This window comes from Lutra lutra, chromosome 9, assembly GCF_902655055.1.
Source record: "Lutra lutra chromosome 9, mLutLut1.2, whole genome shotgun sequence".
Classification (NCBI taxonomy): Eukaryota; Metazoa; Chordata; class Mammalia; order Carnivora; family Mustelidae; genus Lutra; species Lutra lutra.
Window position 1 is genome coordinate 52,597,656 of NC_062286.1, and position 14,732 is coordinate 52,612,387.

At 54.0% G+C, this 14,732-nt stretch overlaps 1 long non-coding RNA gene across 4 annotated transcripts in view; it reads right to left on the bottom strand.

The window, feature by feature from the left end:
• The window catches only part of LOC125109540 (uncharacterized), a 76,106-nt gene extending 72,792 nt beyond the window's left edge, over nt 1-3,314 (bottom strand). For 3 of the 4 annotated variants that reach the window (XR_007130267.1, XR_007130268.1, XR_007130269.1), the window contains exons 1-2: nt 3,197-3,314; nt 2,936-3,010 (exon numbers count right to left, since the gene is read on the bottom strand). This is a non-coding gene — a long non-coding RNA (uncharacterized LOC125109540). The other variant, XR_007130270.1, reaches the window with a different exon arrangement.
• Nucleotides 3,315-14,732: the final 11,418 nt, after the last annotated feature.

A 14,732-nucleotide genomic window follows, 5' to 3' on the forward strand; every position in this document is an offset into this window, starting at 1 on the left:
CCGCCATACATCAGCATCAGAGTCACCACCATTCCCAATTTTCTTTAAGGAAACCTCTGCTCATGGAGCCTAGGAGAGACCCAGGCTCCTCCCTGGCCGTGGACTTCCCTACATTCAGGCTACAACTCATCTAGAGGAAAGTGCACACATCCCTATTTTTAAAAAGCTCCTCGGATGATTCTAGTGTGCAGCCTGGGTTGGGGACCACTGAGCAGGGGAGCAAGTCTAGCATTTGCTGTCTGTCTGCATACAGACAGTAAAGACTTGGACAAGAGGAGCTAGTTCTTCTCTTAATTTCCCTGCAGAGCCCAGGCCAGGGTCTAGAGCACAGCAGGGTCTCAAGTGATACCACTGGAGTGACCTGCATCTGAGCGTCCCAGGACTGCAGCCCTCCCGTCCAGCCACCCCATTCCCTGCAAGCTTGTTCTGACACTGGGCTGACCCAGAGCGGAAGTGCCCGTACTTTTCCCAGCCTTCCAAGCCCTTTCCTTTCCCTGCTTCTCCTTCTAGAATGAGCAGTTTAGGGGACAACACAATGAAAGAAGCATGAGCTCAGGGCAAAGGAACCATTCTCTTGGGCAGAGGAGCAGCGTCGAGCACACTGGTTGTTTTAGGGGATGAAGAATGGGCCTGGATGGGATGAGGGCTGTCACCCAGCCATGCTGAAGGCCCACACACAGCCATGCACATCTGAAGAGCCCTTGCCATGGGCCACATTCCATGCCAAAGCCTGGCCTCCAGATGCCAAACTCCAGTCAGGGCCACCATCTGCCATGGTTCCCACAGGACCCCCCAGACTGTGGCCATGTGCAAGAACCCCTTCAGTTGTGAGCTGGGGCCTTCCAGCTGTAGGGATACATGGCCTGGCAGATCCGCTGCTCCCCCAACCCCAGGCCTCACCAAGGACTTCAGAACTCAAAGCTGTAAATGTCAAGACATTGCATGTGTCTCCATTGGAGAAGGGGCTGGGCAACCTTTCATCATCCAGGGCTTTGTGATGCCGGTCTCATCCGCATCAGTTACACTGAAGATGAACTGCTTCCCAGTCATGCTCAGACCTAATTCTGGCCACATCAACGTGACCTCAGACTGACCACAACTGTGGCCACAGACCAACCCTGACACTGACTCAGACGGATTCCAACCCTAGCCAAGACCAACCTCTGACACGGGCCACAAAACTGACCCTGTCCAAAGACTAATCCTGACCCTAGCTACAAAACCTGACCCTGACCCTGACCACAGACTAACCTCTGACCTTGAAACAGGATTAATGGAACGCACCAAATCATAGCATAGCCTCATGGGCCCAAAGGTGCACCAGTCTAGCTACACTTGAGTGACAGCCATGTGGGCTTCCTGCTCTTGAGCAGGAAGGTCTAATCTGGGCAAACACAGGGCCACCTGTAGCAAACAGGTCCTGAGTGACTGCTCCCAGAAAGGATGACTCAGAAGCACCTTCTGGAGCATCTGAAAGGGCCAAATAGTTACCAAACACACCAGCTTGCTTGGCCTCTGGACCCCTGCCCTGGAGTTCCCCACCAAGCAGTCCTTCATCTCTTCTGCTCACTCTAATCCTACTATATCCAGCGCCACCTGCCTGAGGAGGCTGGTCTGAATGCTCCACTGAGGTTTTCAAAGGTCTTTGACCCACAGGATCCTGACGGGAAGTGTCCTCTAAAAGGATCACTGAAGAACTTTTCTCTTCAACCTTCCAACTTCAACTAGACATAGTACCTTCCCCTTGCTTCCCGCAACATAATTCAATAGAGACCAGTTTGGAATCATTTAAATGAGATTTCACTGCCTTCTTGTGTACATCATTGCCAGGGAGAAGTCTGGTGCCGATCTGGTTTAGGTTTCTTTTTGTAAGTAATCTCTTTCCTCCAGTGAGTCAGGAGGAGAGGGCTAAGGGGCAGAAGGGGCAACAAGTTCATCCCTTGGGACACTGAGAGTGTGGACAATGGAGTGGGAACCTGCTTGAGAGTGGCTGCCTTGGTCATGCTACCTTCACACGCCAAAAGATCCAACAGTCACCCACTCTTTCCTGTATTCCTGAGCCCCGACTCCTTAAGAACCGGGGCAGTCTCCATTCACAGCCTCTGTTCTCAGAGCTCTGCACGTCCCCTTTCTCAAGGCAGGGGACCAGTCCCCATTCCTGCACACACGTGAGTATCTTCTTTGCATATTTATCTATATCAGCTATGCATATGTATCCATATGCATGTGTGTATGAATATGTGTGTGACTATGTGTGTTTGTATCTGTACACATGTATGTGTATAAGCGTACATAGATAAGGATGAGTGAGTATGTGTGAGATATCTAGATGTGAGTGTGCCTGTGTTTGGTATGAGTCTGGGTGTGCATAGGTTATGTGGGTATTGTGAATGTGGTCCATATGAGTTATGTCTGTGTGTGTGCATGTGTTTGAGAATATGTTGCTCTTCCATCCCTGACCAGCAGTTTGCTTCTTGGGGGAGGCACCCTGCACTGCCCCCTCACCTGTGTCTCCTGCACAGTCCTTAGACTGGATATGGCAAATTCCCAGCAAAGCCTCAGGGCTTGGGTCCAGTGGGACAATGTCCCAGGCCTCCTGAGTCTGTGGCCAGTACCCTTGATAGAGCCAGAAACCTGTCAGCAGGTCAGTGCCTATGGGTGGCCTGGAAAAACAAGGATACCAGGAGCCTTTGGGGGTGGCCTTGTGCCTCAAAGTTGCTATCCCAACACCATGTTCCAGGTTCATGGGGGCAGTTACTGCTAGCACACAGCACCTGTAGCTAATGTTGTCCTTCTATCCCAAAATCCTGCCCCCAGGCCCCAGGCCCCAAGCCTCATGCCCTAAGCCCAGCAGCATGCAAAGCATTAGCTCCTGCTTTCCCACTCCACCACTAACTCCCAGATCCACCTGCCTTGCTCCATATTTCATACTTACCTTTCCAGAGAACGGGAAGAGCGAGCCTGTGTGTCTTCCACTCCCAGGAAGTTCACATTTTCCACAGCCAGATTTCTGAGCAAGCCTGAGGGGAAAAAAACAAAAAGCACCCTGCAAAAAGATCCCATGCCCCTGAGTAAGGCTTCAACCTCCGTCTCAGCCAGGCCACCCATGCACCAAAATCTGAGGCTGCAGAAACCTCTCCAGGTTCTGGTGCACCCTAGAGCTGGGAAAGATTATTAGAGAGGGAAGTGACTTCACCTGTCTCTCAAGGCCTGTCAGGAGTTTAGGAGACCAGCACACAGGCTCACACTCTGATATACACTACCCTTACCCCCAGGGAGAGGGAGAACCAGAAAGGGAGGCCCTCTGAATGGGCTGTGAGGCATTGTAGGAGGGGCGTGAGGCATTCTGGGAGGGGCGTGAGGCATCCTGGGAGGGTCGTAAGGAATCGGTGGAAGGCGCATGCGGCATCATGGGAGGGGCGTGAGGCATCGTGGAAGGCGCATGCGGCATCCTGGAAGGGGTGTGAGGCATCGTGGGAGAGGCGCAAGCAGCATCGTGGGAGGGGCGTGAGGCATCGTGGGTGGGAGGTGCCTGCTGCATACTGGGAGGGGCGTGAGCCAATCTGGGAGGGCTGTGAGGCATTCTGGGAGGAAATTGTGTTTTGGGTCAAGTCCTGGCTGAGGTGCTTATTAGCTTTATGACCTTTGACAAGGTTTTCTTTAGTTTAGCTTCCTTATATATAGTGACAGTTTAATTGCAACACTCTTAAGAGTCAAAGGGGACACTCTTAATGATTATACCCAGACAACAGGTATGAATCCCAACCATTACAGGCAAATGGGAACATGTGATCACCCTATGCCATCTACAGTAGTGCTAATGAGGAGCAGGAGGGAGGAATTCCAAAGGGAAGAGCCCCGGCTAGATGTTCAGGCATTCCATTTGGCCACAAGCCAGGAGCTGAAGGTGAGGGGAGGAAGAAAGGGCCGCAGGCGGTCCCTCTGCCTCACAGTCACTCTGCTCTGGGCCACTTGCCCTCTCCCCGCCCAGCTCACCTCCACATGCCCCAACTCTCTGACTGTAAGTCCATGCTGATGCCTTTAGCAGCCGCCCAGGTTTATCTCCAGGGGAGTGCTAGGTTCAAAGATCAGATAAATTTTCTGGCAGACATGGGGCTGGTGGCCGACTGCCAGAGGTAGGAATGGCCCTGCCGGCGCGGGGTCAGCCAGGTTATTTTGACTCCTCGGCATGGGGTGAGGGGCCTTGAGAAGGAGAAATCTAAAGTGTAGACGCAGGGAGACTCCTGTCTCTGATGAGCTGGACTTGGCTTTGCCTTCCAGCTTGGAACAGGAGAGGGAGGAGGAGGAATGGGGGCAAGGAACTGGAAAAGGAAGGGGGAGAAGGAGCTGAGGAAAAAGAAACCTAGAGAAGGACCTACTTTAAAAGTCACTTGTCTTGGTTCCAGCTCTCCCCCAACACACCCCAAATCCCTGGCATTGGGCCACAGGGTGTGGGTGACAAGGTGTGTGCGGTCGGTGACAGGAAACCCTTAGGCATCCAGGACAGCTGGGGAGAAGCCAGGTAGGGAGGGGTGGGCAGGGCCAGGCATAGGTCACCACAACCAGTCCACTGTCTCATGACCCTGAGTGCCCCTAGACTGATACCTTCAAACTTTTGATAGTGACATGCTTTTATGCTGCAACTGAGAACACGTAAAGATTCTCCCCAAATACTTGCCCTTATTAAATCAATGCATGCTATATTTTCAATTCTACTCTTATTTTTAAAATGCTGATTGCAACCCAGAACACTGTTTCCACAATGTACTATGGGTCATATCCTATGGTTCTGAAAACCACTGTTCCAGACTAGTACTTCCCCAAACTTTAATGAGCCTGCCTATACATCACCTGGGAGCTTGCTAAATGAAGATTCTAGTTCAATCAGACTGCAATGGAACCTGAGACCCTGCGTTTCTAATAAGCTCCCAAGGGATATAATGATGCTGGTCCTCAGACCCAGGAGAAAAATTCCCCAGATCACAACTTCCTGGTCAGCACCAAATTTCAACAAAGGGGCTTAGGGATCACGCATGCAAAGTGAAGGGAAGATGAAGGGTACCTCCACTGAAGGTTGTCTGTCACTGAGCCTCCAGGGAAAGCTGCAACTGAAATGTAGCAAAGACATGATGGTATAGGCTGGCAAAGAACTGCCCTCCAGGGCCCCAGGTTGAACTGCTATGATCTAGGAGCCCAGTGAGGGCACGTCTACCAGTCAGCATTAGCTGGGCCTCACACAAAAATGGAAGGAGGGAGGGAAAAGGAGAAAAGAAAAGAAATTGTGGTTTGAGGACCTCACTCAGTACACTAGCAGGCAAGGTTGACATGTCACACTGGGATTACTCATTGGAATTCCAGCATTAATCAGCAAGAGCTGCCTTGTTACTGTTCCATCTGGAACAGTAATGCTGACCTTGCCTGTACGCAATTGATTATGGCAGTGGGTCCCACAAAGAGCTCTACAAAACACTAGCTCAAGAGGATCAACCAGAAATGAGCATGAAGGTCAAACAGGTTTGAGAAACCACATGTTCTCTCCTCCAGCCTCACTTGGAGCATTTTTGTTCATAGTGGAAGATGGAACCCTATTTAATTTGCTTGAACTCATCCTTTTTCACACCTACACAACCATGGAACTCTTTTTCTCTTTAACCTCATGTTATGGGCTGAACTGTATTCCTTCAAAATTCGTATGTTGAAGCCTCTGATATGATTGTATTTGGAGATAAGGTTATACAAGGTCCTCAGAGTGGGGCCCTAATCTGGTAGGACTGATGTTTTTACAAGCAGAGGAAGAGACACCAGAGCTCTCTCTCCGTGTGCTTCCACAGAGTAAAGGCCATTTGAGGTCACAGGGAGAAGGCCACCATTTGCAAGCCAGGAAGAAAGGTCTCACCAAAAACCAACACTAATAGCACCTTAATCTTTAACTTCTAGCCTTCAGAACTGGGAGAAAATTTGTGTTGTTGTTGGTATTCTGTGTGGGAGCCCAAGGAAGCTAATATTATTTAAAAGCATGCCATGGAACTCCCTTTAGGAAAGCAGGATTAGACTTGTACTTTTCAAAACCTTGATCTTCTAGGAGACTTACAAGTTCCTGTAGATGGGAGAGGGACTGTGATGCCAGTTTGGAGGTTAGGAAATGAAAGTCCACAAGCGTGAAATGAGTGGCCCAAAGTCACACAGCTGGGCAGGACTGGACACATGAAATTCAGTCTCACTGTGGCTGACTCTGAAGACAGTTCCCCCATGATCCAGCAGCTGTAGTTGACTGAACATGGTATGATATTCCCACTCAAAATAAAGAGGGAGCTGTCTCGCTAAGCACAGACAGGGTAGTAAGAAAAATGGGTGTCGATCAGAGGTTTCCTAGAAAATGTGATTCTAGAGCGGGGCACAGAGTAGCCACGTTGGAAGTAACCAGGATCAAAATTGGTGAGACCCACTGATGGCAGGAACTCTAGTGAGGACCAGATATATCTCCCTGGCTAGGCAATAGGGAGCCAGTGTAGGTTCTTGAGCAGCAGGGCATGACATGGTCTGAGTTGGTCTAGGTGTGTGGGATGGCTGGGAAGGAACCTGGATACGGGTGGCCCAGGAGCCAGACCAGCAGCAGAGTGACCCTGCAGAGGTGGAACATGGAAGGATGGGGGTGGGTGGTAACTTTGTCATTCACCTCCCATGCCTGCCCCCATGATCTTGCTGCCTGGTGTAGGAATGTAGGGCCCTGGGGGATGGTTGGATTTTTCCAGGCCTTGACATTTAGAGCTGGTCCTGGCAGTCAGCTCCTCCCAGCCTCCTGCCAGGGAAACTGCCATTGAGAGGTGGAGGGTGGATGGAAAAACTATTTAAGGTACTAAACACACACACACACACACACACACACACAGCACAGACGGCTATTGGGCAGGGAGGCTCTCTCTCTCTGTTCCCCTGCTCTGTTCTCCACATGTGAGTGAACCCTAGCTCATAGCTCTGATTTCCACGTATCTTTCCAGACCAACTCATTCAGTCATTCAGCCTGGCATCATCACCACACTAAGAGGGAGAGAGTTCTAAGACAGACTCTAGAGGGACTGGCTGAGGCACAAACCAGGGCATTAACTTGGTCCCCAAAATATGGGCAACTGACCCTTCAGGACAATGACTCTGATGTCTAGGGAGATCTAGGGCTCTTCAGCATGCCTTAGAGGACAGAGGAGTGCTACGGGCCGCCATCCTCCATTTGCCCCCTCCCCATCATTCCCATCCAAACCAGACTTGGACCAGCTCAGCTCAGCTTTCACCGACTTTCACAAATCGGGGCCCTCATACATCCATTCAGTGAATGGGATCTACATCTTTAAAAAACCATCATCCTAGGGATTGGCTGGGGTTGGGGAAGGAGAGGTAGTGAACTGTAGCTGACACTTCTGGCCACAAGGCAGGGATCACAGTGGTGACAGAGAAGCATGGGGGAAGCTCTGAAGCTCCCTACTTTATCCTCCTTAGCTCTCCTCTAAGAGCTAAGGAGGCTTCTCCCAGTTTACACTGTGGAAACTGAGTCCGGAAGACATAAACTAACTTGCCTGCCCCTGACCACACAGCCAGGATCTCCTATCTTCCCCAGGGTGGCAGGAATTCCAGCAGCTTTGGGTTACTGGGAGGACATCTGAAATAGGGCTACCACTGCCCCAGTCCAGGAAACACCACTCATGGTACATTCTAGAGAGGCAGCAGGACATGAAGACTGAGAACAGAAGTCTGCATCAGAATCCTGTCTCCACCAGCTTCTTAGAACCTGTGCGACCTTAAGCAGGCTGTTTGACTTCTCTGGTTCTCATCTGTTAAGTGGGAACAGACAGGACCTCGCCCACAGAGTTACGGTGAGATGAAGTGAGTGCATATCTACAAAGTTCTTACAAACGTGCCCAACTCCTCACACATGCTAGGTCAGCAAAGATTACGTGAATTCACTCACTTGATTCTGGGTGGTTCGTGCTCCTGGAGTCAGTGCAAATAGTGAACTAGGAAGGGGGACAGCTACTAGGGCCAAGCTGAGTTCAAGCCTGGGTCCTTTTCCACGACCTTGGATGTAACCCTCTTCCTGCCACTCACTGCATGACAATTCGGGCTGACAAATCCTGCAGGAAGTTCTACTGAGTTCAAAGTCCAGCTTCTCACTGTCCCCTTTCTGAGCTATCTCCCTCCTTTGCACCCTTCTTGGCCACAACACACATCCAGAAGGCAAACTCTCTGGGTCAGGAGCAGTTAGGACCTCTGCGTGGTGAGGCAGAAGAGGACTGGAGAGACCTGGCTCCCCTTGGCCATGACAGACAACAGGCAGCATCCCCCACTTCCTCCTCTACTTCCCTGTGTCGGGAGCTGTGACCACAACTCATTTCCCAGGCTTCCCTGCAGGAGCCCCTCCTATGACCCCCCACACTGTCCTCCCTCAGATGAACAGGCGGCTTCTCGTCTCCTGGTCCTGGCTGTTCAAGGCCACAAGGAGGGGTTGGAGTTGGAGCCCTGGCTGGAGACCTCAATGTCTTCCAGGTGTTGGGGAGGCCCAGCTGGACGGGCAGGTGTGGGGAGGGCCTGAACAGCTGTGGGGTGTCTGGAAGGCATTTGGGCAGCTAATGAGCTCAGGATCTAATTAAAACATTGGAGGAGGAATCTGGGCCCAAGCCATGTGGCACAGGAAGTGCAGGCCAGGGGCCTGCCTAGGCCTGGGTTAAGTGGGAGGAGTGCTGGGCTGAAGGCGGGGGGGGGGCACGGGGACACGGACTCAAAGGCAGCCCTGACCCCACCCTTCCCGGCCCCACCTCTTCCTCCAGAACCTGAACTGCTTGGAGTCCCAAGGGACCAGGGACATTGACACCACATCACTGCTCTCTGCGGGGCGAATCGGTTGGAGGACCGGGGAAAGGGGAGGTTAGGGGGGAAGCCTAGGACTCTGCCCAGCTAAGTCCCAAGTGTTTCTGGGACTGGAGATGAGGGAGCAGGATCCAGATGAAGAGAAAGCCAAGGAAGATTCACCAACCTGAGAGCCCACTCCACTCCCAAAATGTGGGCATCCTGGTACGGCAAAGCTGAGGCCATCAGTCCCCACCATGATTACCTCATCACCACCATCACACTGCTTATCAGCACTGTCACAACTACAGTCACCAACATCACTGTCACTATCACCATCAACACTATGAACGCTACTCATCGATCCACAATGTCCTTGAGAACCTCCCCACCCCCACGTTCAATACCCTTTGCCCACAGCAGATCCCAGCTCCCTTGTACACTGTCCACACCTTGACATACATCCCCGCCCTTCACCCCACCCCTGCTAGTGCCCTGAGGTGCTCAAGAGAAGGTCCCCAAGGTCCACATGCTGCGGCTTCTGCTGGGACACTCCCTAGGTACACATGGTTCTTGCCTCTGTTCTTCATGAAGGCCTCTGTGTACCCTAAATCTGGAACTCCCGTCAGTCTAGACCAAAGGACTTTCCATGGGGAAGACATTTCTAAAGTCTAAAGAATTGGCTCAGCACCCCAGAAGTCTGGGTGACGTCTCCCAGTCCTTTCCCACTAATAATCCCACCAACCCTCACGCCTAGGCTGACCCTCTTCCTTTCACATCTCTGCCCCTCCCGCCATCCCTTCCCATCTGCTCCCAATAAGTTCGGCTAACATCTCCCAGCATGCATTTCACCTCCTGGTCCCTGCGGGAGGACTGAGGAGGCACGACACCAGCCCCCATTCTGGTCCCAACTCAGGGTGTTAACAAAGAACAGGTTTTCACCCCAGCTGTGGGCTGGGCCCTCAGACAGGAGTTTCCTCCCTCCTGCCTTCTCCTTTATTCTTCAAATGGCCCAATTTCCCCAACAGATGCGGGAGGCTGAGAGGAGAGAGGCAGGTGGGGAAAGTGAAGGCTTCTTTCTGGAGTGGAGGTGACAGGGAGGGGAGGAGAAGGTGGGAGCCTGGGGAGGTAAGGGGGATACTTCCTCTGGAGGCACCCGGGGAAGCAGCCATCTAGAAGTGAAAGGGGAGGTCAAGCAGAGGTCAGCCCCACAGTCTGGGGGGCAGGGGGGCAGTCCTAGGGGAGAGCTGGATGCTGAGGTCCCCCGACCAACCCAGGTCTCTTCAGCCCTCAGCCTCAATTCCTGCCTCCCCCATCTTCCCATCCCACAAGCCCTGGGGAGAAGTCTTTCCCCCTAAAGCCTTCCCAGGGAGTCCCCACCCTCTAAGAGGCACAGGACCACAGCACCCCGGCCCCCATTGGCCCAAAGCATCCTTGTGGGGCACAGGGGCACTCACCTGTGCAGATCTATCTGTTACCCTGACGGCCAAGGCAGCATCTGCCTCGTTTGTCTGCCCTCCTTACGCAAGCTTCTGTGCTCGGCGCACACTCCATGAGCGCCTGCTGATGAGTGATGTCATGAATGCAGGGGTGGCACTCAGACCAACGGGAACCTGCAGAGCCAGGCCCTGAAATCCTGTGTTCTCTCTCCCCCTGCTTGGTTGTGCAGGTGTGGCCCACTTCTTTGCTGCCTCTGGCCTCGAAGGGTTGGGTGGAGGGCAGGCTGGCCTAGATGCACGGGGAGCAGGGGTGCTGCTGTCTCCCTTGCATGGTAGGACCTGATGGGCTGTGGCTAAGAAGCTCCCATACACGGACTGTTTTGCACTCCCAGGGGCTCCCACCAAGCCTCCCTCCTGGAAGGCCTCTCACAGACTTCACTGGGGCAACGGCCGGCCAGTGGACTATCGAGGTGCAGAGCAGCGCTATGGACACAGCCCCAGATGGGATTTCATGTGCTCCTCAGAGGCCAGGCTGGGGTTTCCCAGGATCCTGCCTGGTGGGAACCTCACAAGAAACTCCCCCCAGGCCTGGCTGCCATTGCCAGGCCGAAGAAGCTGTATGAGACAAGCCAGCACCCTCCAGCCAGGTTCTGGGTGAGGGGGGATGGTCTCCAAGGCCAAACACTGACCTCACCTTGATCCCAGGGCTTACCCTCTCTGCCATTTGTGTCTGCCCATGAGCAGGTCAGCAGCTCAGGAGGTGAGGGGAACCGGGAAGACTTCTCCTCATGTGGGTTCCCCATGGGGGTCATGGTAAACCAGGAGCTCTGGGGACTGGCAGAGGCATTTTTAGAGCTCCAAAAGTCAAACCCCCTGGGCCACCTCCACCAGGAAGCCTCCCCTCATAGGGATTTCCTTCTTGTGTTCTATGATTATCCCTTGGAGTTCATGGGCCTGGGGCAGAGCTACTGCCATTAACTTGCTTTACCTTGGACCTGGGAGGCAGGTAGGCCTGTGCCCAGTCACTAATTATCGTTCCTCCTCCTACAGTACCCCAGTGAGCACCCTCACCCCTGCACACCCCCCAGGAAATTCAGTGGATCCCAAGGGTTCAGGGGTTCTAGGCCTCTGGGGCTTGCTGTGGAGGCCCTATCCTGGCCTCCACTGTACTCCTCACCCCACCCCCAGCATGGAGAACACTGCTGTTCACACTGTTCTGGGGCTGCCATCTTCAGAAACAGCCAAGCTCTGCTGTTTGCCTGAAGTCTTCGGCAAAATCCTTCCAGCCCTCCTAGGACAGCCCTGGCCCCCACCAGCCAGCTTGCACCATGCCCAGTGTCATCACACTGCCTTCCTCTCTTTCTTCTCCCCTCCTGTTCTGCCAGGACCCAGGCCCAAGTTCTTCCCCCTCCACAGCTCCCATAATAATCAGCGCCTGCCCTGGGCTCCCTTGCCCTGTTCTTGGTCAGACCCCGCATGCCCACCAGAATGCCCTTGAGTCTCAGCTGGGACTGGCCTTGGTACCCACGTCTCTATAGACTTCGCCAGAGGTTCTAAGGGTCGCCATGGACAGGGAATCTGCCTCTACCATTTGACTGTGGAGGCTCTGCCTCCCCCATCGGAATATGTGCCCACAAAGGGCACTGCCTTCTCCATTGATCTTAGGTCTCTTCAAGCTCAGGGGCTAGTGGCCTGAGGCTCCCTGAGAGCAAGTACTGTATCTCCCACATTGGCCTGGTCTGCCTTTTGGGTGGTATATGCCTCTTCCTCCAATCTGTCAGATCCCTAAGGGAGGGGATGTGCCTCTCCCATTTGACCTGTGTCTCCCCCAACAGACTACTGGTTCTCAATGGAGCAGACCTGGCTACCTAATTCATAGGACCTAGTATAAAATAAAAATGCAAGGCCTCTTGTTCAAAAAATATTAAGAATTTCAGGCAGTGACAGGAGAACATTAAGTCAAAAGGCAAGGCCCTTCTCAGCACAGGGCCCTGTGCACAGGTCACACGTCCATAGGGCTGGACCTGTGAGGAGAGGACCATACCTCCTGTGGGAGGCGGAGGGCAGGGAGCTGAGAAGCTAAGGCCAGACTGGCACCAAGCCAAAGGGAATGGGAAGCGACGTGGAGGTGAGCGATGTAGGCTCCAGGCCTGGAGGAGGGAAGCACAGGGTCACCTCCAGGAACAATGGGACATTCAGGAACAGCCGGGATTCTCAGCAGGGCCCTGACGCCAGGCTCAGCCCTGCAAGTCATGCTCCACTCACTGAGTGAGCACTGGCAAGGGCTCAAGTAGGAGAAAGTTGAGGCTGCGGAGGTGGCCGTGGTGGAAACATCTATTTTTACCCAGGCGGGTGGGGAGGCAGGTCAGCGGTGGCTTTGAGTGAGTCCCAGAGCAGCCACCACAGGGGCCACTGAGGGCCTGGGCTGCGACAGTCATGAGGGAAGTGGGGAGGGCAGCCCATGGCGGCAGAGGGCCACCCAGGCAGCCCACCCGAGCAGCACCAGGTCAGGGCTGTGCTGGGCCAAGGAGCAAGGTGGCCTCCCTAAGAGAGGTCCAGCAGGTCACCACATCTATCTGCAGTTCTGCTCTCGCAACACTCACTCAGGTCCTTGCCCTGTGACACATCAGCCTGGAACAGAGCCAGAGTCTCATGGAGCCCACCTCCTATACCAACCCCCGATTCAGGACCACCACCCACCCCCCGACTCCCTCCAGGTCCCTGAGGATGTTCTGGCCCATCAAACCTGGTAAGGGTAGTGGAGGAAGAGAAAGTCTTGGCTAACTTACCCCAAAGGGGACACCTGCTCACTTTCCCTCAGTTGGAAGTGGAGTGTAGGTTAGCCTTTAAATAAGGAGCCCTGGCACCCCGCTTGGGTGGCCCCTACCCAGCCCCAAAGGGAGGCCAGCTAGTCCCTACCACCTGCCTCCGGCAGCCCGCACGCAAAGCCCACACCTGTCCTCCCTACCAGGGAGACACTGTCCGCTGAGGTGTTTACATTACATAAACCTAACCACGCTCGTCAAGACAATTTGGGGCTCCCCCCTGAGTAATGAAAGCTCAAAGGCCTTCTCGTGCAGGGCCAGGCTGGGCTCCCAGCCACAAACCCTGGATCCACTTCTAAATCCTGGATTCCTCTGGGCCCCTGCCAGCCTGGGAGAGGAGGACATGCACCCTCCCACCCCTGCTCTGCTCACCTCCGCCTCCCCGGCTGGGCTACGCCAAAGAAGGCAGGAACCAGCCCCTAGGGAAGCCTGCTGGGACGGAGCCAAAGGAGGACACGGGCCCCCTGCCAGGAGGCGAACCCCAACAGCATGCAGGAGCCTTGTGTTCCACTCTAGGCAGGCTCCCCCTTCATTTAAGGACAGTCTGTCACACAAAGGCCCCAGGCTTCACTCCTCAGCTGCTCTTCCTGATCCACCACCTCTTTGACAGGGTAGCAAACATTTCTGTAGAGTTCCCTTCCTCCCTGTCACCCCTTCCTGGTGAGAAAGTTGAGGGCAGAGGTCCCTGGCAGAAACTCCCCTGGAGGCTCGGGCAGGACTGGAAAGGAGAAAATCAAAAAGAATGTCCAAACAGGGCCTCACTGCTTGTGTCACATACAGCCCTGGGAGGGGGGCCGTGGGAGGCCATCTATAGTGTTGTCCTTAGGGACAGGGCCCCTGGAGGTGTGCAGTCTACAACCTGTGAAACCTCCTCAGGCAGCGCCCCTCTAAGGAACAAGGGGGAGATCTGGGCTCCCCCAGGGGCATCGCTCAGTCTTTATAGGTCTTCTGAGCAGACCGCAGTCTGTCCCCTAACAAGTCCTGCCTGTTCCAGGGGCATGGGGCCCAGCAGATTCGGATCTAGCTCATAAACCACAGAGGTCTTGAGTGCAGACAGCCGATGGGAGGAAAGAAGGCGCTGGCCCCAGCCACCAGCTGGGGGGGAGGGCGGGGGAGAGGGGGTTGTAGACAAATGGTTTTTACACTTTGAGTTAATGAGGGTCAGGCAGGGGCACCCACTGGCAGGAGAGGATAAATGAGAGGAAAAGCTGGGGGAAGGGGCAGGAGGAGGAGGGGAGAGGACTCCAAGTAAGGGAGGTGAGCAGAACACTTATGCAGTCATAAAAACCTCTTAGGGACACACACACGTGCACAAAGAACAGGTCAGCCCCACAGAAGCTTCCAGAGCCCCGCTGCGTGCCAGGCCTGGTCCTGGAGGCCATGGGGAGGCTGTCTCGGGGCTCCTCACCAGCAAACACCCATCTGTGGAGAGTGTGCACCCCCAAAGCATTTCTCTCTCCATAAATTACGTCTAGCATGACGGCCATGAGCTCATTTCTCAAGGCCCACTCTGTGCTCAGAACCAGATTGGGCAGAGGTAATGGGTGTAAGCCCGGATTTCAACATGTGCCATCCCCTAGTCCTTGTGACATCTCAGTTTGGATCTCTGACTTCTTGGCGGAACTAAGTAAGT